The 23,813-nt window shown below is 41.8% G+C and overlaps 1 protein-coding gene and 1 pseudogene across 1 annotated transcript in view; one reads left to right on the top strand and one right to left on the bottom strand.

The window, feature by feature from the left end:
- Positions 1-23,813, top strand: part of STIM2 (stromal interaction molecule 2) — a 512,550-nt gene that overhangs the window by 142,724 nt on the left and 346,013 nt on the right. The window lies entirely within an intron of this gene.
- LOC144821947 (cilia- and flagella-associated protein 410 pseudogene) lies at positions 2,972-3,550 on the bottom strand (annotated as a pseudogene).

Genomic DNA, 23,813 nt, shown 5'->3' with positions numbered 1-23,813 from the left:
CCCCCCCGCGAAAATCGAATTAAATTTTTTTTTTTTTTTTACCCGCGGGACCCTTTTATGGCCCCCACATCAAAACTAGGGGGTCAGGGGGGTGTACCCTGCTCCCTTTTGCTCATTTCCCCCTTTGATTTTTGCCACCTCTTGTGTCTCAATCCTACCGAGACACAAGATGGCGGCCGCTGCGGACTGTTTCGAATGTTTACAGACACCCGAGAACCAATCAGCTTGCCGTGCGCAAGTTGCGCGGCGCGCCCGGAGAGCTCCCCGGTACGCGCACCGGGCGCGGCTCTAGATATATATCTTTTTTTAAACCTAATTTACTCAAAATTCACAGGAGCACATATCTTGAGACCTAGCAAAGGCACATCGGGCAAACAATATCTACAATTTTACCAAGTTTCGTGGAAATCCATTCAGCCGTTCGAGCTAAAAGTGAGTCCAACCGCCCTATGGAAAAATGAATGGGAAAAACACGTTTTGGGACCCCCCTTGACAAAACCCCCCCAAATTTTCAGGGGCTGCTCATAAACAAAATGTTCCATTTTCCTGAAAATTTCATCCAATTCCGTCCACAAACGCCAAAGTTATTAGACATAGAATTTTCAAAAATCCCATAGAGAAAAAATCCTAACTATATATACCTACTGGCGACCGCCAGTAGGTAATATATATATATGTATATAGAGATAACTCTAATCACTAGTATATGCAGTAGACCTTTGTACTCTCTACCGTTCCTATTTGACTCTTAGAGTATATTCATTCTTATCTCTTCCTTGAGTGACTTTACTACTTGTACATTTGCAATTTGTCTTTCTGTTTGTATCTCTTCCTTGTGTGACTTTTCATCTTGTACATTTGCATTTTTTTCTGTTTGTATCTTTTATGTAACGCATGTAATCCTAAATCCTTATGTTTTGCAACTGGTTCTTATGTAAAGCGCTCTGACACCTTCAGGTAAAGTTCGCGCTATATAACATCGCATTAAATAAATAAATAAAAAATAAAGAACAAAGGTTTCTAACATATCAATTCATTTTCCCAAGTGCTGCTAAAATATATATATTCTTTCAACGTTGAACGATGACAATGGCCACGAGCAACAAGGCCTCCAAACGCCATTCCATTTTTAGAACATTAGCTACTATTTATTACAACTGCTGGATACACATAGTACATCCTTGTCGCTGTGGGGTTGAGCAAAATACACCAGTTAATCAGACCAGAAGGGTTAAGTATAGGTCACATGGTGCTATTTACATTACCACACTTGCTCTCTCAGACTAACACTCCATTAAAGCAAGCATGTTGCAAAAGCAGAATGTGGTGCCTCGGTAGATGAATGTATTTACATCATGAATCTATGTTCGGCCTCCAGGTCAAGTTTAATTCCCTGAGGGGTTGTCCTACCCGTTTCCCTTAAATGTTTATTGCCTACAATAAGTTTTGCTATGTTTCTATCCATTGTTGGGTACGAGTATATGAATTTGTCAGTCCCCCCCCCCACTTAAAATCCCTGCTCCATTCCGTGTATTTCACTTTGTTTCAAGGCCTCATGGTAGCTACACTCTTAAACGTTTCAGTTTTGTTATCTTGTTTTTTGCCTGCCTCTTCTTGTACTGTGGTGGCATTAGACACTTCCCAGATAATTTGTAGCCTAAACTGACTTTGAGCATTCAGTAACCCCGCCTGAAAATGAGCTCAGCTGCCTCGATCTGCTGCAGACAAGGAGGCGTTTCTTTTCAGAAGACAGCCAAACAGCGGGGATACAAGAACTCTACGGAATATCCAAATATTATACAACACTTTCCCTATTGTAGCAATTGAGGTTGAAGGGGATGCCAATTTGTTTAATGTCCAGTTGTCCAAGAATGCAAGAGCTTATTCAGTGCACTTTCCGACAGGTGCGAGGCGCAGCCTAGAATATTACACAGGTGAGCTCCGTGACCCCGGAGTCCTAATAATTACCTGTACTGCTTAACAGTCAGGACGTGCGGCGTGTCGGACGGGAAGCCTGGTAGTCGGTCTCCCAGATATGTTTCCAGGGCGCGTTGGTTGAACCTGTGTTGCTCCCGCACAGCTCCACACTCAGTGTCTGCCATCATGACCAGCTACAGATCAGGACAGTAGAGCGAAGTCCAATGCTTCTTTAAATCACCGTAGAACTAACAAGCATGCATGCGCATTTCAGCCTCCAGTCCCTCAGCCGTAACCTAAGCAACAAGTAAGGATGCTACAGGAGCAGCATAAGGCATAAGCCAAGGCTACCGCCACGAATTGACGGAAATACAGGAAACATAACATCTGGCGCAGCTTCATGTAAAGAGAGACGGCCATCTTACAATTGTGGCAGATCAATTCTATTACACCGAAAACCTGTTCAATTAAACCGCTTATTCTACCGAAAGTACAAAATACTCCTGCGGACTGAACAAAAGAGCTGCACGACGAGTTCATTCATTTTTATATATTTCATTACGTATTTACAACAGTATATAATGCACAAATTATGTCTGGAAGCCAGGGTCTATAAATGTTTTACAACATTAACTGTTAATTCGAAGTCTTCCGTGAATTCTACATCAAACGATCACCTTATCTTTATGCTAAAACACCCGTTATGTTTTTCCCAAACCATAACGATCTTCCTCATGGAATAAAGCACGATTGGAGTTTTATCAACACATTTATCCTCACGGGTGGAATGTATTTAGCTATTTTCTTTTTGTTTGCATTGCGATGCTTAGGATATGTGGGACTCGGTGAACCAAAGTGCACTAAAACGGGGTTAAATGCGTAATTTTACAGCTTGTATTGGACAACTTCAGATGTCTACTGGCCAGAGACTGATCTGCTCGAAATTGCAGGATCTCTGCTTTTTTGGTGTTCTGCAGTCTGTAAAACATATTGCGTAGTGTTTTTCGATACACCATTTAATGCATCTGTCCATCCAGTTACATTCTTCACCTGGTTAGTGATGTGCGCTGCAGGACACCGATTTCAGCCCACATCCAGCCCATGCCAAAGTGTAAGGCACAATGATCCTCTTGCCATTCCCCCTGCCCTTCAGCCACGGTTTCCTGTCCTCTGCACGGAGTTCATAACATTCCAACCAGCTCCACGGCAGCAGGAGGTCCCCTTCCTCCTTGGCCTGGGCCAGCTCATCCTCGCTCACGGCCTGGTTGTCCAGCTTCTGCAGACCGGGCAGGATCCTCAGAACTGTCATCCGGTATCGGTGGGGGTCTGGGCCGCAGCAGTGGTTCTCCGCCAGCCAAAGCACCCGCAGGCTGGGCAACCCCTGCAGGTGACAGATCTCACGCAGGCTCTGGATGTTGTTCTTTCGCAGATAGAGCTCGGCCAGCTTCTGGCAGTGGCTGAGGGGCTGCAGGCTGGCGATCTGGTTGACGCTGAGTGTGATCACCTCGATGTTGGGCATCTCTCTGCAAACTGAGATGTCGCTTAACCGGCTGCCCCAGCAGTTGAGTTTCCTCACGCTCTCCAGCTCGCATGCCTTGGCCCGTGACAGCACTAGCTTACATGTTAGCTTCATCTTTGTGCTCGTTCACTAATAACTTGACGTTGTCGAGCAGCGCTAACCCCCACAGCCCGTTACAACCTCATTAAATGGCCGCCATGTTTATGGAACGCAAAAAGCAGGTTGCCATGCTAGTCCGTCTTCCATTTCCGGGGCAAAATCCCGGAAATGAAAACGTCCACGACATCTAACTCAACAAGTCAGAGGTTAATTTTAGAAAAGCACCATCTCGTGTTGGCTAGCAAAATGTAGTTTAGAACAAGAATTGACTGGGAAGAGAAAGGAGGAAGGGAGGTGAAACAAGAAAAACTTACCTGTGGTGACAGCGAGGCTGTTCCGGGAAACAATGGCGGCTGCAAATGTCTGAAAATGTCGGATTCGGGGGTGTGTTTTGGCGTTCTGAGTGACGGGTGACGTCACAGGGCGAAAGAACGCCAAAAACACGACCCCGAATCCGAAAGAGACTGGGCTTCATTGGAGTGACTCCCTTCTCCTCCAATGGCTGGCCTCCGTTTAGGAAGCCAGCCAATGGAGGAGAATGGAAGAGAGAGGCGGGTTCAAGCCCCCATACTCCAAATCATTAAATCTCCGACCGGAGACTGCGCAAGCGCAACCTTCGGTCCGAGACCTAAAAAGGTAGGGACTTTCCTATATGTGTCCAGTGATATTTGAATTGTTACCTAATAGTGCAGCTGGGTTGCACAAAATAGACTTCAGTGTCCTAAGGCAACTGTCAAGTGAGTTGTGATTTATGTTTTGGTCACTCCACCTACTTGGTTCCTCAAGACAGCATATGTCAAGTGCGTTTGTCTTTTAAGTGGAACCTTGTAAAGTTTCGCACTGCATACAAACTACTTTTCAAGATTTGCCAGATCTTATATCGAGAAAATGGAATTGCTTGAAATGCTCTCCATTTCTCAAATAAGAAAAAAACTTGCATAGCTCCTAAGGTTAATAGTTTTTTCAAAGTTATTCTGACAGGCATTAAGGGTAATGGTTTTTCAGATTTTATTCTGGCTTTATAATTTTTGCGAGACTTCCCACCTTTTTATTACTATTTATGATTGATTGTTTTTGTGTACGTGTGAAAGATCATGTTGCCTTTTCAGACCATTCAAACATTTCCTCTTATGTGAGACTCAGGATTTCACTGTTTCCCCTTCCTCTCCTCCAAGAAGATACGAAACCGACTTCATATCCTTTGTATATGACACGAACAAATCCATACCCCACTTCATTATACCTTTTCACGTCTAACGTCTTTTTTCATATTAAATGATTGCTCAGCTGATGGCTGTGGCGTTTCTTCTGCAAAAAACAAACCTTGGCAAAGCTAGTAGGTGTTTCCTTTGGGACTTTTTTGGCTTTGACAATGATTTTTAGCTTTTTTGTATAGAATCCCTAATGCCTTATTGGATGAGTAAAAGAAAAAGCAAAGTAATGACATACCCACTAAATGGCGCAAGGTTTTTAAAAAACATTTTACCTATTTGGATCAGTAAATAAAAAGAAATGAATGCAAAAGCATTTTTTAAAGCATAGGTGGAAGGAGCAACACAGATGGTGGGGTGTAGGAGAGGCAACATGGAGGGCCCGGTTGGTGGAAAGTAGAACGAAGGTTGCAGTTAGGAGGAAGTTACACCGAGGTCTGAAGTGCAGAGGAGACGCAATGGGTGAGAGACTAGAAGGCATGGATGAGAGAGAACCAAAACAGGGGTGGGGAAGAGAAGTAATAGACCAGAGAGGAGAAGGGTGCTTGTAGTGGTGCAGCAACACGGAGGGCAGAGAAGAGAAGCAGCAAGCAAAAGAGAAGAGCGTAGGTGAGGTTAGAAAACAGTGCGGGCAGAAGTGGAGAGGAGAAGCAACAGGAGAGACAATAACATGGAGTTGGTGGAAAGAAGCACACAGATGAGAAAGCAAAAGGGCAAAGTACACAAGGGCGAATTCCAAATAAACGGGGTGTGAAAAGCACACAGATGGCCAACAAACACAGAATGCAGAGGGAGAGAAGTACACGAATAGGACAGCTGGAAAACCAATACTTGAAGAAAAAAGTCTTGAAAAGCAATCGATAGAAGCCAGCCAATTAAAATAGATAGTAAAATGGTTTTGCTTCATGGGACGGGCATACACAAGATTGATGAGCTAGAAGATGAATAGGAAGCAGGCAAATGTGTGAGAGAAAAGCCAACAAATGGTAAGTAATGAGCCGTCTCCAAGCCCCCTGTATGCTGTTGGTAAGACCACAGTATGTCTCACAACAAACAGTAGGCTTGCCCTAAAATTTGTACTTTTTATTAGAGCTTGCTGAAGCCTTACTAACTAATTGGAGTATCGCAATGAGTTTGTTAAAAAAAAAACTCCAGTAATATCATCTTTAAAAATTTACAGAAAATCAGAGTACATTATTTATTTTCAAATATAGCTCATAGTGAATGCTAGTATGACATGAGACATCATAGCCCTTCGGTGAGTCGATCAGAGAGTACCCACTTATGCCCTCAACTTAGCCGAGTCTCCATTTAAGTCTTCCAAAAAAATGTTGGGCAACCCCCATGTAAAATGTATCAAACGGGTCAAACTATTCCTTGAAGTCCAACCTGGTCAAGAGTGGCCCAAGTAACATACTCTTAAGTGAATGAATATTCTCTCAAACATGATCTGAAAGACCAAATCAATTTCCATAGTTTGTCTCATGGAAATTTAGGTTGACAATAATTAAGAAAAGGTCTTCAGAGTAGCTACCTCTGAGATAGAAAATTATCCCCCAAAACTAGAAAAGGTTGGATAATGTTAGACTAGCACTTGCAAACTCCACTGGCTGACTTTCATACTAAAGTCTGTCACTAAAACCTGTTGTATCGCCTGCAAGGCGGTATCCTCAAACCTAAAACCCAGTCCTGTTTTTAGAAACAATCCACATCACTAGTGGTTGACACTGCGCACACAGTTTTTCGATCACTAGATTGGAAACCAGGAGGTTCAAGAAAGGAAAAAATAAGCCTTCTCGAATTACACACACAAGATCTGGAATAACTGTCCTCAGCAGTCACGTCTCTTCATTTCATTCCTTGAAATTTGTAAGTACATCTCTACAAAGAACATGCCATCCACCTTCGAAATAACTTAAATAACTACCTGCAGCCTCTCCGAGGAGAGGCTGCTAATCTTTTTTTCTCTTCATTAAACTTGTGCAGGACTCCGTTGAGCTAGATTGATTTGCGCTATTGATTATTTTAAAAAACACGTCACTTGGTCTGTGTCAACCTCGTGATGTGGGACTAGTTGACTGCTATTCCTTGTATTGACCTCAGCCTAGATATCCTTGCCACATCGCAGTTTCATCCGGACCATTACCAAAATGCTATAATTCGTAGCCCTTTGATGAACATCGCTATACCAACGGAGGACACTGGCATATAATATCAAAAATTTAAAGAATGGCCAACATTGTGTTGTGTGAACTGAGTTTTTACCTCTGCTCTACCAGTGAACTTAGTTCAGTGCACCTGCACTGAATGTGAAACACTGGTTATTGTAACCCCACAAAACCCCAACCAATGCATAACTGAAGTGTTATTATTGCTTTTGGGTTACTAATGGGAAGCAGTGATAATCCAAACAATTGTTCATTATTGATTTACATACTCAAGAACACTAAAAACGAAATACGCATTTCAGCATATTTATTTAAGAAAAAAGTTATTTTAAAATGCCAGGATCTATTGCATACAATATTGGTAATGTCACCGAAGATAAAAAGCAGCTAAGCTTTTCAGTAACAGTAAAAACAGGGAAATAAATCGTAACATCACAATTAAAAGCCCATAACACCCTCACTGTGTTATCTGTAAGTGCTATGCTAGTTTCAGCAAATGAATAAATAATAAGCCTTTGTTTCGGACTTGGTGCACATACCTGGACAACAAGATTGGTTGTCAGTTTGCAATAGCTTGACCGCTATTTCAGGCACAAGGTCAAGAGCTAGGAGGTTGCATCTGCTTGTCAGCACAATCCTGGTACTAGTTAGTGAAGGCAGCATGGAATGATTTGCAAAGCCTCAAAGTCTTGCTGGAGGTTTCTTCAGTCCTTTTTTTTTTTTTTTTTTTATTGATTCAGTTCAAAGTCATGTATACAAAAAAAACAAATATTCAACATGCATAGAGATAGAAAATCAAGAAGTGGTCATAACATCAGATATGTACAATCTAGGCAACATCTTCATATTCTTAAATAACATAAATAATAATAACTAATGATCCAAATAATCTTATCAAAGTCTGCCAAATTTTGTACCCTCTTCTCTTTTTCCTAATTGATTTGACGCGATAAAGGTTAAACTCCAAATTAAAGATATTATAAAATTTTGCTCGCCACATTTCACATGTAGGTGCCTCAGGTTTTAACCACATTGATGATATACAAAGGCGAGCTACAGCCATGGCCATGAATATAATATATCTATTCTCTTGATAACCTAGAAACAATTCATTATCATTCGATAAACCAAAAATAATCATCTCTCTGGAGATTTTTACATCGCATTTTGTAATATGTGCTACGGAGAGTTCTATGGATACAAAAAATGGTTTTAATATAAGGCAGTCTGAAAATATATGTATAATATCTGCCAAATCACATTGACACCTATAACATTTCCCGTTATATGCGTTGCTCCATTTTAACATTTTATGTGGTGTGTGATAAAGATTAAATAAAGTTTTGTAATGTTGAGAATATAAATTGGCAGAAAGAATAATTTTATCAGCCATGACTATTGATTCTTGAAATGGTGCTGCTGATGTGCCTAGTCTCGTACACCATTTTGATGCCTGTTGATCCATATCATCCTGATGTAGGTTTAACAGATAATTGTAAATAGTCCCTATGCGTGTTGGTTTTTTTAATATTTCCATAAATTCGTTGGAACATAATGGTACAATATGAGGGTGTGAATAGAAAAAATTCCTTATTTGCAAGTACTTAAAGAAGTCATATTTCGAAAGACTGAATTGGTCTCTTAACTCCTGAAATGAGGCAATATTACAATTTTTAACCATGTCGCCTATAGCTATTATACCCTTCTCCCGCCAAATGCCCATAGTACGATCCCTGAAGATTGCCGGAAGGAGTTCTATAGAATTGCACGGAGTGTAAAAATTAATACGACCCAATGAGATGAGCTTCCGAATAGAACGCCATCCTTTGAAAGCGGACAATATAAGTTTGAATCTCGTTCTTTTGTAATAGCTAGGTTCTGTGAAACGAAGTAACATTTGACGAGATTGTGGACCTAATAAAAGAGAGAAAATATCAGGGCTTTCACATGAGGGTGGAGTTCCGCCAATTGAGAAATATTTAAGATTTTGTATAAGGCATGCCAAATAGTAGAGTGCAAAGTTCGGGACTCCCCAGCCCCCCCTTAAGATTGGTAAAGTCATAAATTTGGATGCTCTCCGTGTTGCTTTCCCACTCCATAGAAATCGATCAGTTATAGATTGCAATTTTTTCAATTCTGTGGGTATTTCCAGTGGTATTGCTCGGAAATAATATAAAACTTTCGGAAGGATAGTCATTTTTAAGACATTGCGTCTCCCTACTAACGATAAGTGCAGACATTCTATTTTATCAAGTTGATTTTTTACTGACACTAATATATCAGCCCAATTTGACGAGACTAACTGTTGAGGCATGAGTCTAATTTTAATACCTAAATATTTGGCCTCTATAGTAACCCTGCTATCATTAGTACATAGGCCTGGTGAGCATATAACCTGAGTTTTTTGGCTATTAAGTTTGTATCCGGACACATTGCCGAACAAGCCTGTAAGATTTTCTATTTCAATTAGTGCAGATTCCGGATCAGAAGTTACCACTGCAATATCGTCAGCATAAGCTAACACCTTTATATCGCCTCCTGGTAGAGCCATAGATTGAATTTGTTGAGATGACATTAATGCCTTAAACAAGGGTTCTATATAAATAGCAAATAATAATGGTGAACAGGGACAACCCTGTCGTGTACCCCGCGTGATATTAACCGCCGTAGATTCTTGTCCAGATATACAAATCTTGGCCCTCAGGTGCCTATACATAATTTGTAGCGAAGATATAAGTCGTGAACCAAATCCCATTTTCCCCATAACTGCCCACAAAAATGCCCATGAAACGCGGTCAAATGCTTTTTCGGCATCTAAAAACACCAATCCGACGTCTTTATGTTGTGCAGTAGCATAGTCTAGTGTTGCAATAACCCGGTGTAAATGATTAATAGTGCCGCGTTCTGGAAGAAAGCCGTGTTGTTGTTGAGAAACTAAGGTTGGAACAATTTGGCTCAATCGATTAGCAAAGATTTTAGAATATAGTTTTGCGTCCGCATTTATAAGGGAGATGGGACGGTACGACCCAGGTAGATGCAGAGGTTTATCTTTTTTATGAAATATAACTATGCTAGCATTTCCCATGATGGTGGGGGATGGCCCTTTTGAGCTTCTAAAAACGTTGCAAGCATGTCTGTTTTTATTATAGGGAATAGGATTTTGTAAATTTCTAATGGAAGTTTATCAGGACCGGAGGCCTTCCCAAGGGCTAATTCTTTCAATGAGATCTCGAGTTCTTCAATTGTGATAGGAAGCTCTAATTGTTCCTGCTGTGCTGAGTTTAGATGGGGCAATTCCAAATTATCTATGTATTGATTAAGTGAATCAGGAGAGGAATCTTCTTGGGTATAAAGATTTGTATAGTATTCATAAAACACTTGTAGTATCCCCTCTGGTGATTCTACACAAATACCCTGATTATTTTCTATAGAATTTATGCGCTGCATATTCTGTCTCCCGCGCATTCTCTGTGCTAAACATCTGCCTACATTTTCCCCATATTCATATCTCTCTGCGCGAAACACCTTATATTGTAATGCTATGTCCTGACTCCAAATCCTGTTTATCTTCGCTTTATGTTTCGCGACTTCATTTTGTGATGTTTCACTATTGCGTTGTAATCTAATATCGCGAATTAAATCAAACTCTGCATTAGCTAAATCTCGTATTAATTCTATCATTATATTTTTCCTTTTCTTTTGTATACTCCAGCTATAACTAGAAGTTTCACCGCGTAGCCCTGCCTTAAAACAATCCCATACCATTGCATAAGATGTAGAGGCTCGGTTGTGATCAAGAAATTGCAGGGTCCAATCCATAATTTGATTCACATATGTTTCATCTAATAACAATTTCTTATTAAAAGTGAAGGGTCTTTGTGTTCTATGTGTATTAGATATAGGTAACTCCATAACAATTGGGGCATGATCTGAGGTAATGCGTGGTTTAACAAACATATTGGATCCTTGTGCCATATATCTAGGTATGAAAATATAATCTATTCGGACAAATTTCTTATGTGGTGAAGAAAAAAAAGTATATCCAGGATCTTTCAAATGGGTCACAGGCCATCCATCAATCAACCCATGTTGGGATAAAAGTTGACGTAGTGCCTTAAAAACCTTGGGTTTCCTACCTAAATATCTAGAAAAGTTTGGATCCCATGTATTCAGTTCCCCATGAATATTGAAATCACCCAGTACAAATAATGGAGTACTCCATAGGGCTAGTTCTACATTTAAATATTCTATAACTGCAATGTCATCCACATTGGATCCATATACTGTACAAATCGTTGTCACAACATTGCCAATTACACATTCCACAATTGCCTAACGTCCTACACTATCTACTTTAACCTTCCCCGTCGTGATTACAGAGCGTTGACCTAAGATAGCCACCCCTCTATTCGTAGTTGATTGTTGTGAGGCAGCAAGCACTATGAATCCAAGATCGGTTAATACTTGTCTTTTCACCCATGGTATATGCGTCTCTTGTATACATATTATATCAGGTTGTATTAACCGAATTTCATGCATCACACGTTTACGCTTTTGCACATTATTGAGACCACATACATTAAAAGAACATATTCGAAAATAAGGGTTTGCCATGAAAAAAAAGAAGTTCCTTGCGAATATTAATTTATACCATTGTACCATTCCAACAACATCAGAAAAACTATTCAATTCAACACAATATTCCATGACTTTGACTGAGTTTTTTCCCCCTTGTTCACCCCAAACACACCCCCGTGAACAACCCTCCCCCCCCAGACCCCTCCCCCAACACTACTACCCCCCCCGTGACCCTTCCCCATCATTAAGGCAAAGGGGCCTATTGCCCCGGTGATGTATGTGAGAGCGCCACAGATGTTTGGGCATGACTAAAAGTCCAAACATTAGATAGAGTGAGTCTATACCATACTATACACTTGATCTACTAATCTTCGAGTCCTACTTCTCACTCTAGTGTATTCAGATAGGCCTTTGCTAAAGCTTCAGCGGTAAAGAATCTATTTTGACCTTTATACACGATTTTAAGCGTGGAGGGTTGAAGCAGAAAAGCTTGTGCTCCCTTTTTCTGGAATGGTTCGATCATTTGGCGCATTCTCCAACGATTTTCTACCGTAGAGTGACAGTAGTCAGGGCGTACAAAAAATTCTATACCCTTCCCAGAGCGCTTCTTGTCCGGCCTAGCCAGATCATACAATTTCTGTCTCGCCAAAAAGTTATTCAAGGATATCAAGATGGCCCGAGGATATTGCCTTGTTTGGGTGTTCCGTGCCATTTGTTTACGAAAAGGGAAGCGGTGTGCCCTCTGTATCTCCATAGACCAATCCCAAACTTTGACATCGGGAAGGGCTTCCTCAAAAAGTTCAATAACAAACTGTTGTACATCATGCCCCTCACTTCCTTAAGGAACACCCAAAACTCGTAGGTTATTACGACGGCGTCTATTCTCTAAATCAACGAGTTTAGAGTTCGCATCTTCTTTCAACCCTTTTGACTCGTCAAAACTAGTTTTTATATGTGTTACTTGATCCTCCAATGAGGATATGCGTCCTTCTGCTTCTGCCATCCTATCCGTAAAATCATTGCATGATTTAGCTAGGCGTCGTACCGTATTCTGTAATTTTTTGCACGCATTATGCGTTTTCAAGTGCTCTGCTTTTGCCTCTAGTCGTTGCTCCGATATAGCTTTCAGTATTAGATCAATAGGCATTTGATTAGGAAGTCCAGGACTAGAGCTAGTTTGTTGAATAGAGTCTGCTAGATCCAGCTCTATTTCTTGATCTATAATAGTTGGATCTCCTTCGGAGGTTTCCTCGCTCCAAGACCTAGTTGTTCTCAATTCATCTGTAACACTAGCATGTGCTTCCTTACATGTGTTCTCCTTACTCGAAGTTTCAATGTCCTCATCCAAATCCTCTTCCAGGTCAGAACCCACTGAATGTTCAGATAGAGAGTAAAATTCGCTGTCTTTACTGCCTGTGGGGTCGCCATCGCCGTCGCCTTCTACCCCTTCAAATCGAGGTGGAGCCAATTCTATAAACCCTCCATCATTACCATTGAAAGTGGCATCATTTTGTATCTCTGATAATACGGGAGGGTCAGGTAATGAGGCGCTTGTGAATGGGATTACCAAAGGGGTTGTTGGAGAAACAATCAGCTGTTCCAATGCAGCTACTAGCGTCTCATCTTGGTCTTGGTCGTTAATCGATGATACACCGCCCTTTCCCTGACTCCCTCCACTAATCTGAGGATCAGTATTAATAATCATTGTTGTTGCTTTTCCCTTGGAGAATATTTGTGGAATTTTTGGGGTGCCCAGTTGGGTGTTATCTGGGTCATTATTGCTGTTATCTTGCCTTGATTTTGCCGCAAGTGCAGCACGAGTCCCGATCCACCGCTGGGTCTGGTTTTCCCACCACGTGCGACCTTTGGGGGCATGTTGAAAAATCCCACTTGCCAAGTCTCTGAGCCTAAAGCCTTCTAAGGCTTCCTTAAGTCCCTTAGTCCCTTAGCCCCTTCCAAGTCCAAATATTTTTTTTTTTTATTTTTTTTTTAAAAATAAGTGATTATGCAGGTGTTTAATCTCCACTAACTTAAGTCTGCTTTTATTTCAGTCTCTGAGGATATAGAGGTTATAGATAGTTCTTACTTGGCAATTATTCGATGTTCTTTTCTACTTTTCTTCCCCCTAGGAGGTCTCTATTCCTTGGGTTTTGCTCAGTCTCTGCTGCACCAGACCCGGCATGTAATTTCTCCCCAGGTGCTGTAACGTCCACGCCCGACTCCCAGCAGAGCGGTCGGGTAGCCCCGCTGTACCAAAACCGGCGTGTAGTTTCTCCCCAGGTGCTGTAACGTCCACGCCCGACTCCCAGCAGAGCAGTCGGGTAGACCCGCTGTACCAAATCAGCGTATAGCTTCCTTCCCCGGTCTGTCCAAGGCGCCGTGCCCGTGTCCGAGACAGGCGTCTCCCAGCAGGGCAGCCGAGCAGCCCCGCTGCACCAAAAGTCAGCGTGCAATCCTTCCCGGGTGTGTCCAATAGGCTACGCTGCAACCACCACGCCCGTCCAACCCAGCAAGTGCTTCAAGTACGGGGCAGATGACTCCGACAAACGTTGTTCGAGAACACAGCAGCTCAGGTTCTCAAGGGGCTCCTCTGCACAGCAATCCACAGCGAGATCCCTGGAGAGTCAGCGAAATAACGGCAATCAGAAGTCAAAAATCAAGGACGCATCGCAGCACCCTCTGCAATCACTAGAAACGCCGCCGCCAAAGCTCAGGTAGGATTTGTCAGGCCGCCCAAACGGAGCTCTCACAAACACGCCTGACGTGCAGGCGCCATCTTGCCTCCATGCAGGCGCCATCTTGCCTCCAGGTTTCTTCAGTCCTGATGGAATATGGTGCTGTGCTTCTCTGGATATTGGTCTGTGACCTGGGTGAAGTGTCTCCCCTGACAAGTGGTCAAGTGGCAGCCCTTTTATTCTGAGTCTTAACTCCGGTAGAAATTCCAACATACATTTTTAATTTCTTGACATAATCGTATACATCAGTGGATGTGCTTATAAGGTAAACATACGGCAGTAGAGACTAAATTGTTTGGGTTATGGTTGTTATTTGACCTTGAAAAAAAAGTACCTGTTCAGGACAGATGTCGCACCTGTGTTTTTTGTTTATCTCATTGACTGGAGCATATGACATATTTACAGTTCCTCAGGAAGATAAAGGCCACCATGTTTTAGACTTGGTAAGTTAAGTTAGGGGATAGGATAAAGGCCACTATGTTTTAGACTTAGGAAGTTAAGTTAGGGGAGAGGATATATAGCATTACGGCTAGAACTATCGACCTCGAAGCTGGGGAACCGGGTTTGAGTCTCGGCAACGATGCTCAACATCCTGTGATTATGGGCAAATCACTTAATCTCCTCGTGCCTAACCAAAAAAAAAATGAATGTGTCCTCATGTAACGAAACTGGTGCTCCTGTAAAGTGCTCTGATACCCGTTCTCGGGTCTAGTTTGCGCTATACAACACTCAGTTAAAAAAAAAAAAACACAATTTGCTAAACAGTCCTATGACAAAGTGGAGTCTCGGTCTGCACAAAATGGTGCCTGCTTTTAGGTGTTCAATGACCTAAAACTAAAAGAAGCCTAAAAGCAAGTGATTATATAGATAAAATATTAAAATTATGGAGGGAAACGGATTTATAAAATTCCTGGAATCATTTCTAAACTAAACAGTCACTAAATTATCACTGAATGTGTTTTTGACCTTGCTTATCAGACATATTCATTATGCATTTACAAAATAAAAGCACATGCCTGGTTCAATAACACCTATTCAAACTGAAATGAGAAAGGGGCCTCTGCATTAGAAGGCATGATCCTTACAACAGCTGGAGTAAATATACTCGTAGTGTTTAATACAACCTTCAATTTGTCAAGTCATAAATCTGGCATAGTATTTTTGCAAGACGTACACATTGTATGTGAAAAGATGTATAGCAGATCTATATCCGAGCTCATGAGTTGCAAAGTAACCATTGAGCCCTAAATACAAACAATTAAGGCTTCATAAATATACATTATGGGGATAACGTCTAATACTAATGATGAAAAGCGCTATGCCTGAATTCTACTTCACTTGTCGTGTGTGTCGCCTTCTGGCAGTCAGAATTTTCCTTCCATCTGTTCCTTCTGCTGGCTCTCAATGTTCTGCATGCAGATTGTAAGCCGTCATTCCCTAAACGAGGTTGGTCGGCGTTAGGTCTTGTGAACAAACTTGCTGCCAAATCGACCAGTAATCCTTCGATTTCTAGCAGTGCGTCAAAAAACAAGCATGGTATTTTGAATTAAGAACACAGCAATAAGCAGGCCATTCTTTTCACTATTGTTCTAAAATTGACCTCGGAGGAAGGCTACTTTTGAACCAAACTAAGCACTCGCTCTGTGTTTCTGCTTTACACATTTTGCATGTATGACTTCGTTTTACACTTGTGACTCGCCTTATGCAAACAATTGTTTTAAGCTAATGTCACTGCAGTAGCTCTTTTCCTCAGATAATATGTATTTAGGCGATATCTCATCGCTCCCCCTCAGAGCTATTACGGTGTGTACTGTTGTAGCATTCCTTGTGCTTGACACCTGGCCCGGAACTGCTGTGGTTCCTCCTCGCTTCCTTCTCTGGAGCTGACCTCGTTACAGCACGCAAGTCTGTGGCTCGAATCGAACTGCATACATTTCTTGCCCTTTGCCCGTTTATATTTGCCTTACAACTGTAGAACCTACAACAAATATTTGTCAGCATAGTTTTAACAAAGTATTTGAATTATTTTTTTGCCCGCATTAGCCAGTTGTTAAACTTTTTAACTTTTTATGTATGGCCCTGTAAATAGTTTACGAATTTTCATTAAACAAAATAAATATTTGTCAATACTTTGCCTTACTAATCGCAAATTAGATGCTAAATAGCAAGATTCTATTTTACTTATTCATCGTCTTTGTTGCATGCCTTTATTTATAACAACGGTCTTGTGTGTAAAGTTACTAAAGTCATTTTCCCATAACCTGCATCTTCGGTTAGGTGATTCTGACAACCCAATTACTAGTAATTTGGTGGACCTGGAATATGAACATTCACAATTACAATGTCACCATAGAGCCGAGTCACAAAAGCATTTGGGTACAGGAAATAGTACTATGGTCATTTTGTTGCGCGCTAATACATACCTTTTTGAATCTGCCCCAAACCATCCATGCAAAGGCGGCGCAGTTCGTTCCATTTGTACTAATTGTATATAAATATCACCATTTTAGATGTTTTGAGGACAATTTACCAAGAAGTGTAAGAGTACGTAAAAGAGTTATGTTACGTTAAATCTTTTTATCTAGCGCACAGCTGCCTCAGCGAAGAGACGTCCCGTCACGAGTAGCAGTATCAATGAAGAAATACAGTATTAAGCCATGGGAAAAAGAAAGGTCTTGGTGGCCTTATGGAAAGACATCAAGCTATACAGACAACGAATCTGCGTAGGCAGGGAATTCCATAATTTAGCCACCAAACTATTGTGTGGTGGGTAGATGGATCAAAGAACCCCAAAGAGGGTCTCTACCCTCGGAGTATGTCAAAGCAGGTACCTGCTAATTTCTTGGGGTGCTCCTGAAAGCTGAGAGTGGCATCCAGCCAAACCCCAAGATTTCTTACTGCCAACTTGGGGGGTGGGAGCGCAGCCCAAGGTCTTGGGCCACCAGTGCTCGCTCCACAGTCCAGCACTGCTCTGCCTTTTGGCTAAATTTGAGCTATAGAAATGCCATATTCATGCATACAGGAGTGCTACTAGATGTATGCTAGAATGCCTGTGTGAGTAGTCCTCTATATGCTTTTACCAATATATTTTGAATACTAACTGTAGTTACGTACGTTAACCCTGTACTTAGTTAACTGTCTAGTCAGTTACTGTTTTACATTCCTAGTTAGGAGAGAGGATGCTTAGCTAAATTCTCTTTTTTTGCATGCCGTTCCTTTGAGTCCACCAAGCTTTAAAATATACCCTCTCTCCCCATACTCCTGATGGGGGGGGGGGCTTCAATAGACTGATAAATGACGAACAATAAAATGTTGGTACCTTTTGGGAGTAGAAATGTACAAAGCTATAATATGGTTGCAACTAAACAAATCTTTTGTTGACTTGCAGTCTGGCTTTATGATACATTGAGGTTTGCACATATATTTGCTTTGTGTTCCCATTCAAATTGTTGGCAATCAAATGTAAAATTTTGGATCAGACAACAAAATAAAGTTTTATTGAAGGAGCGCCATGTTGTCACAATTTTTTCATCGTCATTGTAACCAAGGTTGATCACTTTCTGGGAATGAATCCTTGAATGCAAACTTGCACTGTGCAGGGCGTGTGAATTTTGCTCACCTCTACCAATGGGTGTCTGAGGAAAGTTACTGTGGATTTTTATCTAAGCCCTACTTCTAGCTATAAAACATTTGTCAGATTAATTGTAGATTTTCCTCATTGCCAAGTGACTTTGTTATGGAGTAAACATGAACATAGCAGAATGGTGCTCAAATGTCTTCCTCAGGAGTACTGGTCACTCCTTTATTGCTATTTAATTGTTTGACTGCCTGAATACCCGCGTTCTCACTTGTGATCTGTCAAGTTCCTGTGTGTGTATGCAAGGTTTGTGGCTAATAAGCTCCTTCAGCATCTACGTAAGCACAATAAGGAGTTCTGAAAAATTAATCTAACTTAAGTCCAAGTCTTACACAGGTAAAATCATAACTTCGCTGCAACAAGAGTGATATGGCTACTGTGAGAAATGGGTTTCCCCCATTTACCCCACTGGAGTTTTTGCTTTGTAGATTACTTTGTTTATGTACTTCTGCCATCAGTGAATCTCTGTACTTGGGTCTCACTCAATGTAATAATGGATTTGGGAGTGCTAAACACCAGTGCCTGCCTTTTAAGAGAAGCTCTACTGCTATGCAGCTAAAGCAAGAGGATATAGGCAGGTTGCACATGTACACGTATGTGCACATTTGTAAGGGCTCAACTTGTGAGACTACTGTCTAACTCAGCACGTATCTGCTCATGGGTATACTGTCACAGAAAGGCCCCTTCAGAAAGTGGTGCTGACCTGTAGAATGCCTTATGAGTGGGTAATATTAGTGAACGTTTGTAAATATGTAGTGATTACTGAAAAATCTGTGTGCTTCACCGGTAACAAGGCTGTGTTTGACCTCTGCCACCTCTGCTTTAGTCTGGGGTAGAGGATTGGGGCCTGGGGAGAGCATTGTGTTATGGTACCCCTCTCGCACCAAGGCAAGCGGGACAATGCAGATATCAGCTCCTTCACCAGCACTAAAGTGCCCATGACAGTCAAGGACCTGGGTGCGCCAAGGAAGAGCAAAAGTACCCAGGTACCTTCTCTGCTCCATTCAGCTGGACCAAGAGCAGCCCATAAGCTCTTGCTAAGGACTTGAAAAATTGCATATTGTTCTTTGTGGTGGCCCAGAAATTGCAGGGGCACTACCAACAGAAAGCAGATTGGTTGGGGGTGCCAGGAGTGTAGCAATTGCCAGCGGAGCCCCCACAAGGTTTTATTGAAAGTTGGCCTAAGTATACCAGAGATTTTTTTTAAGGAACCCCAGGAGATGTCTCCTTATGTTTAAAATACTCCTGGAACCTGCAGTTATGCTTAGAGTCTCTGGATTGTGGGGACTCTTGTTGATTGCTCCTAAGGCTAGAGAAGCAACATGTTAGAAGTAGAAGAAAGTCTCAAGCACTATTTTATGTAAATATACATGTGTTAGTGGTATAGACAAAGTTTACAATTAATACTTATATATTTTAATGGTAGTCTTGAAAAAGCTTTATTGTGAAACACTGAGTTTACGGTGGATCATTACACATTTTGTTGAATGTCATTGAAAAAATGCTTCATTGACAATCACAAGGTTAACAGGCCTTAATGTCATTGTATGAAGGTACCATCCTTGGAGATTTTAATGCTCTTGCTTTGCTTTAGTATGACATATTCCTGTTTTTAATAAAGTGATCAAAGGAGATGATAGAACCATCAACCCCGAAAAAGATAGGTGACCCAGGAAAGAGTGACTCTAAGTCCACAAAAGGAGCCTCGGTGTCGAAACATTCAACTACCGCAAGTGAGTCCAAAGACAACCATTCCGTCGGGTCCTTAGACAAGGACTCTCAAATGGCAAAAACCCTAGAAAGAACATAGTTGTCGAAAGACACCCACGAAAAGGACTCCTCAACGTCGAAAAAAGAGTGGGTTAAGCAAGCTTCGACAACGGCGTTGTCAAACTCGAAAAGAAAGGCAGAAAAGCTCGACACCGAAACACAAGCGTTTGAGATGCAAAAAGAAAAAGCAGAGGCTCGAAGCCGAAATGGTGAGTTTCTTGCAACGCAAGAAAGATTTCAACGTGAAAATGAAACAATTCAATATTCTGCCGAAAATTTCATCCGACATCGAAAAGGAGGTCGAGGAACTAGAGCTGCCAACAACTCCAGAACTGGTCGAAGACGAAGAAGAATACTTTTTCGAAGGAGAGGAAGAAGAAGACCAAACCTATGAGGGTTCGGGGACCTCTGAGGCTCAAGACCTACAGTGGCAAGATCTCAACGCCGAATCACCAGAAGTGGTGGATACATATCCATCAAGGTCTTCACCACCAGATGACATTGGGATGTACAACCAAGTCATAAAGAAAGCAGCAGGCACTTATGGAGTGCAATTGGAGGAAGAAAAACCACAATCCTGTTTTCTACTAGAAGCCTTGCTGCCTACTCAAACAATGAGTCACTTCCTTCCCATGCTGCCAAGTGTACTGGACCAGGGTAAGGAAGCCTTTAAAGAACCTGTTACATGCAAAGCAGTCACACCAAGAGGGGAGAAAAAGTACAAGCATTCCTCAAAGGATCTAATGTACATCAGGGGGACGGTACCAGCTGACTCAATTATAACTTCCACGGCTCGAAAGAGAGCTAATGTCCCCACCAATTGTGGCCCACCACCAGACAAGGAGTGCAAGAGAATGGATCTCATGGGAAGAAAGGTGGAAAGTAGTGCAGCAATACAGTCGTGCATCGCAAATTCAAATACATTGATCAACAGACATGCATATCAACATTGGGAGGAGGTAGGAGAGCTACTAAAACACCTGCCAGACAGTTCCAAAGAAGGGCAAACCACTTAGTGGAAGAGGGAAAAAATATGGCGAACACCTGTTTAAAATCAGCCCTAGATGCTGCAGAAACATCTAGCAGACAGATGATAATCGAGGTTACTGAAAGAAGACACGCCTGGCTTCAAGCCAGAGGTACAAAAGAACATACTAAACTCTCCATTCAATGGTGAACCGCTATTTGGAACCGCTTTGGATGAGAAATTAAACCAATTAAAAGGGACAATGAAACCGCATAGTCCATAGGGGCACTACAATTCAGAGACATGTGTAGAGGCACACCCTCATGGAGACCAACAGGCAGGGGAAACCATCAACCTGTAACCTTGCACCAAACCTTTCAACAAGGTTACCAAGGAGTAAGCCATGGACAACAGCAGGGTCAACAACAAACAAATTGGCAATACCAACATGGAAGGCAATCCTTTCGAGGGCGCTCTCGAGGAAGAGGCCAACCGCAAAGAGGGGGACCACAAACCACTTCCAAGTGACTTCACTCCAAGGGTTGCGTACCCTCAAACAACAACTCCGAGGGTGCAACAAGATGCAAGCACAAAACAAAATCCTATTCCTGTAAGCAAACAATTCCTCCAACATGTTACACCAGTAGGAGGCAGTTTAAAATACTTCCTCCAGGAGTGGAAGAAAATTACCTCAGACAAATGGATTTTAAACATAATACAATACAGTTACTGCATAGAACTTGCAAAACAATCTCCAAGCAAAAGACCAAGCAGCAAGGTGCATTCAGCAAAAAAAACTATATCAATTGCTTGAAGAAGCACAAGAACTTTTGAACAAAGAGGCAATAGAAAAAGTACCACACATGGAAAGGAGCAAGGGCGTTCACTCCACTTTCTTCCTCATTCCAAAGGTAGACTGAACTTTATGACCAATACTAGACCTAAGGTTCCTAAACAAATTCATAAAGACTCAAAAATTCAAAATAACAACTTTGCAAGCGGTTATACCTCAGATACAAGGAGACTACATGGCAACTATAGACTTAAAGGACGCATACTTGCACATTCCCATGAACAGAAGACATAAGGGTCTATTAGGATTTGTGATCAACAGAACACACTACCAATTCGGGGTGCTAGCATTCAGACTGAAATCAGCACCAAGAGACTTCACAAAATGCCTAGCTGCTGTAGCGGCCAACCTAAGAAGGCAAGGAATTCATGTTTATCTGTACCTGGATGACTGGTTAGTAAGAGCAAGCTTCTACAATCAACATATACTGCAAGTCATACAGACACTGGTCCAGCCAGAACCCCAGAGCAAGTAAATGTGTTCTTAGGGGCAGAAATCAATATGAAACTAGGGAAAGTATTCCCAATCAGGAAAATAACATTAGCAATACTGAAGGAGACACATCATTACCACAAGGGGTGAGCTCTGACAGTGAGGACAGTGGGGAAACTACTAGGGATGATGGCTTCATGCATTCGCCTAGTCCCAAACAATCGACTGCACATGAGACCGTTCCAGGAATGGCTTCAAGAACAATGGTCACAGGCAACGGGGAGTTGGGAGGATCAAGTGGTGGTCACAGAGACAGTTCATTAAGAGATCCATGGCGGAATCGAAAAATATATAGCACATGGGAGACTTTATTACCCAACCAACTCCAACAGTGACCATCACAACAGAGACTTCCCAGGTAGGACCTGAACGTAAGGGGATAGAGGATACAACAGGATGCACACATCAATTTCCAGGAGTTAAAAACTGTGTTCCTAGCCTTAAAAGCCTTTCAGAAAGAGCTCTACAGGAAAAGGGTGGTAATCCAAACAGACAATACAACCACCATGTTTTACATAAACAAACAAGGAGGGACACAGTTTTTAGCACTCTCAACCCTAGCCCAACAAATATGGAGATGGGCGATCCCAAGGAGAATAGACATACTAGCAATACATATGCCAGGAAAGGACAATGTAGAAGCAGGCAGGCTGAGCAGACAAACGTCAGCATCCCATGAGTGGGAATTAAATCAATCGGAGATCCAAAAGATATTAAAAAATGGGGAAACCCGCAAATCGACCTATTTGCAACTCCCCACAATGCAAAATGGCAACACTTTGCATCCAGGCAACCATGCAAACAGTCCCTAGGGAATACGCTATGGATAGACTGGTCGGGGATATTTGCTTACGCTTTCCCCCAATACCACTACTACACAGGGTGATCAACAAATGCAAGCTCAGCCACATGACATTAATATTCATAGCACCTCAGTGGGCCAGACAGACTTGGTTCTTACAGATAATGGAGATAACTCAAGGAACAATGCACAAGTTTCCAAAGAGAAAGGGACCTCTTGACAATGTAAAACGGAAAGGTTCTACATCCAGAACCAGAGAGCCTAAGCCTGGCAGCATGGCTCCTGAGGACTTAGAATTTGCTTACCTCAATCTTCCAGAGAGCACAATGGCAGCGCTCCGAGAGGCAAGGAAACCTACAACAAGGAAGTGTTTCACAGCCAAATGGAAAAGATTCTCTCAATGGTGACTTAAGGAAAAACTTTCAAAGAAAATCACAAAGGAATCAACAGTGCTAAAATACTTAACATATTTACTACAGAATAAACTAAGCAACACGTCCATAAAGGTACACTTAGCAGCAATTGTTGCGTACATAAGGGGCAAATCAGGGAAAAGTTTATTCACATAACATGTGGTCAAATGATTTCTAGAAGGAACAAAGAGAATAGCACCTCCTGCCTGGAAGCTCAATGTAGTGCTCGCTCAAATGATGAAGCACCATTTGAACCACTCCACAACGCAATGCTACAAATGCTCAAACTAAAGACTGCCTTTTAAGTGGCAATTACATCCCTACGTAGGGTAAGTGAATTGCAAGCGCTAACACTACAAGAGCCCTACTTTCACATACATAATGACAGAATCGTCATGAGAACAGATCCACACTTTATGCCAAAGGTGCTATCAAGGTGCCACATAAAACAAACCCAAGATTCTTTCAAAACCCAAAATCACAAGCAGAAATGGCATTACACACCCTGGACGCCAGATGGGCTGTCATGTATTTCATAGAAAGAACTAAAGACTACAGGAAGACAAAGCAATTCTTTGTATCATTTGCCAACAGTTTTCTCGGACGATCAGTGATTAAAAATACAATTGCAAGATGGATTGAACAAGCCATA

The sequence above is a fragment of the Lissotriton helveticus genome, chromosome 2_2 (assembly GCF_964261635.1).
Source record: "Lissotriton helveticus chromosome 2_2, aLisHel1.1, whole genome shotgun sequence".
Taxonomy (NCBI): Eukaryota; Metazoa; Chordata; class Amphibia; order Caudata; family Salamandridae; genus Lissotriton; species Lissotriton helveticus.
Note: the sequence above shows the minus strand (reverse complement) of the source record. Positions and strands in the feature narration are given on the sequence as shown.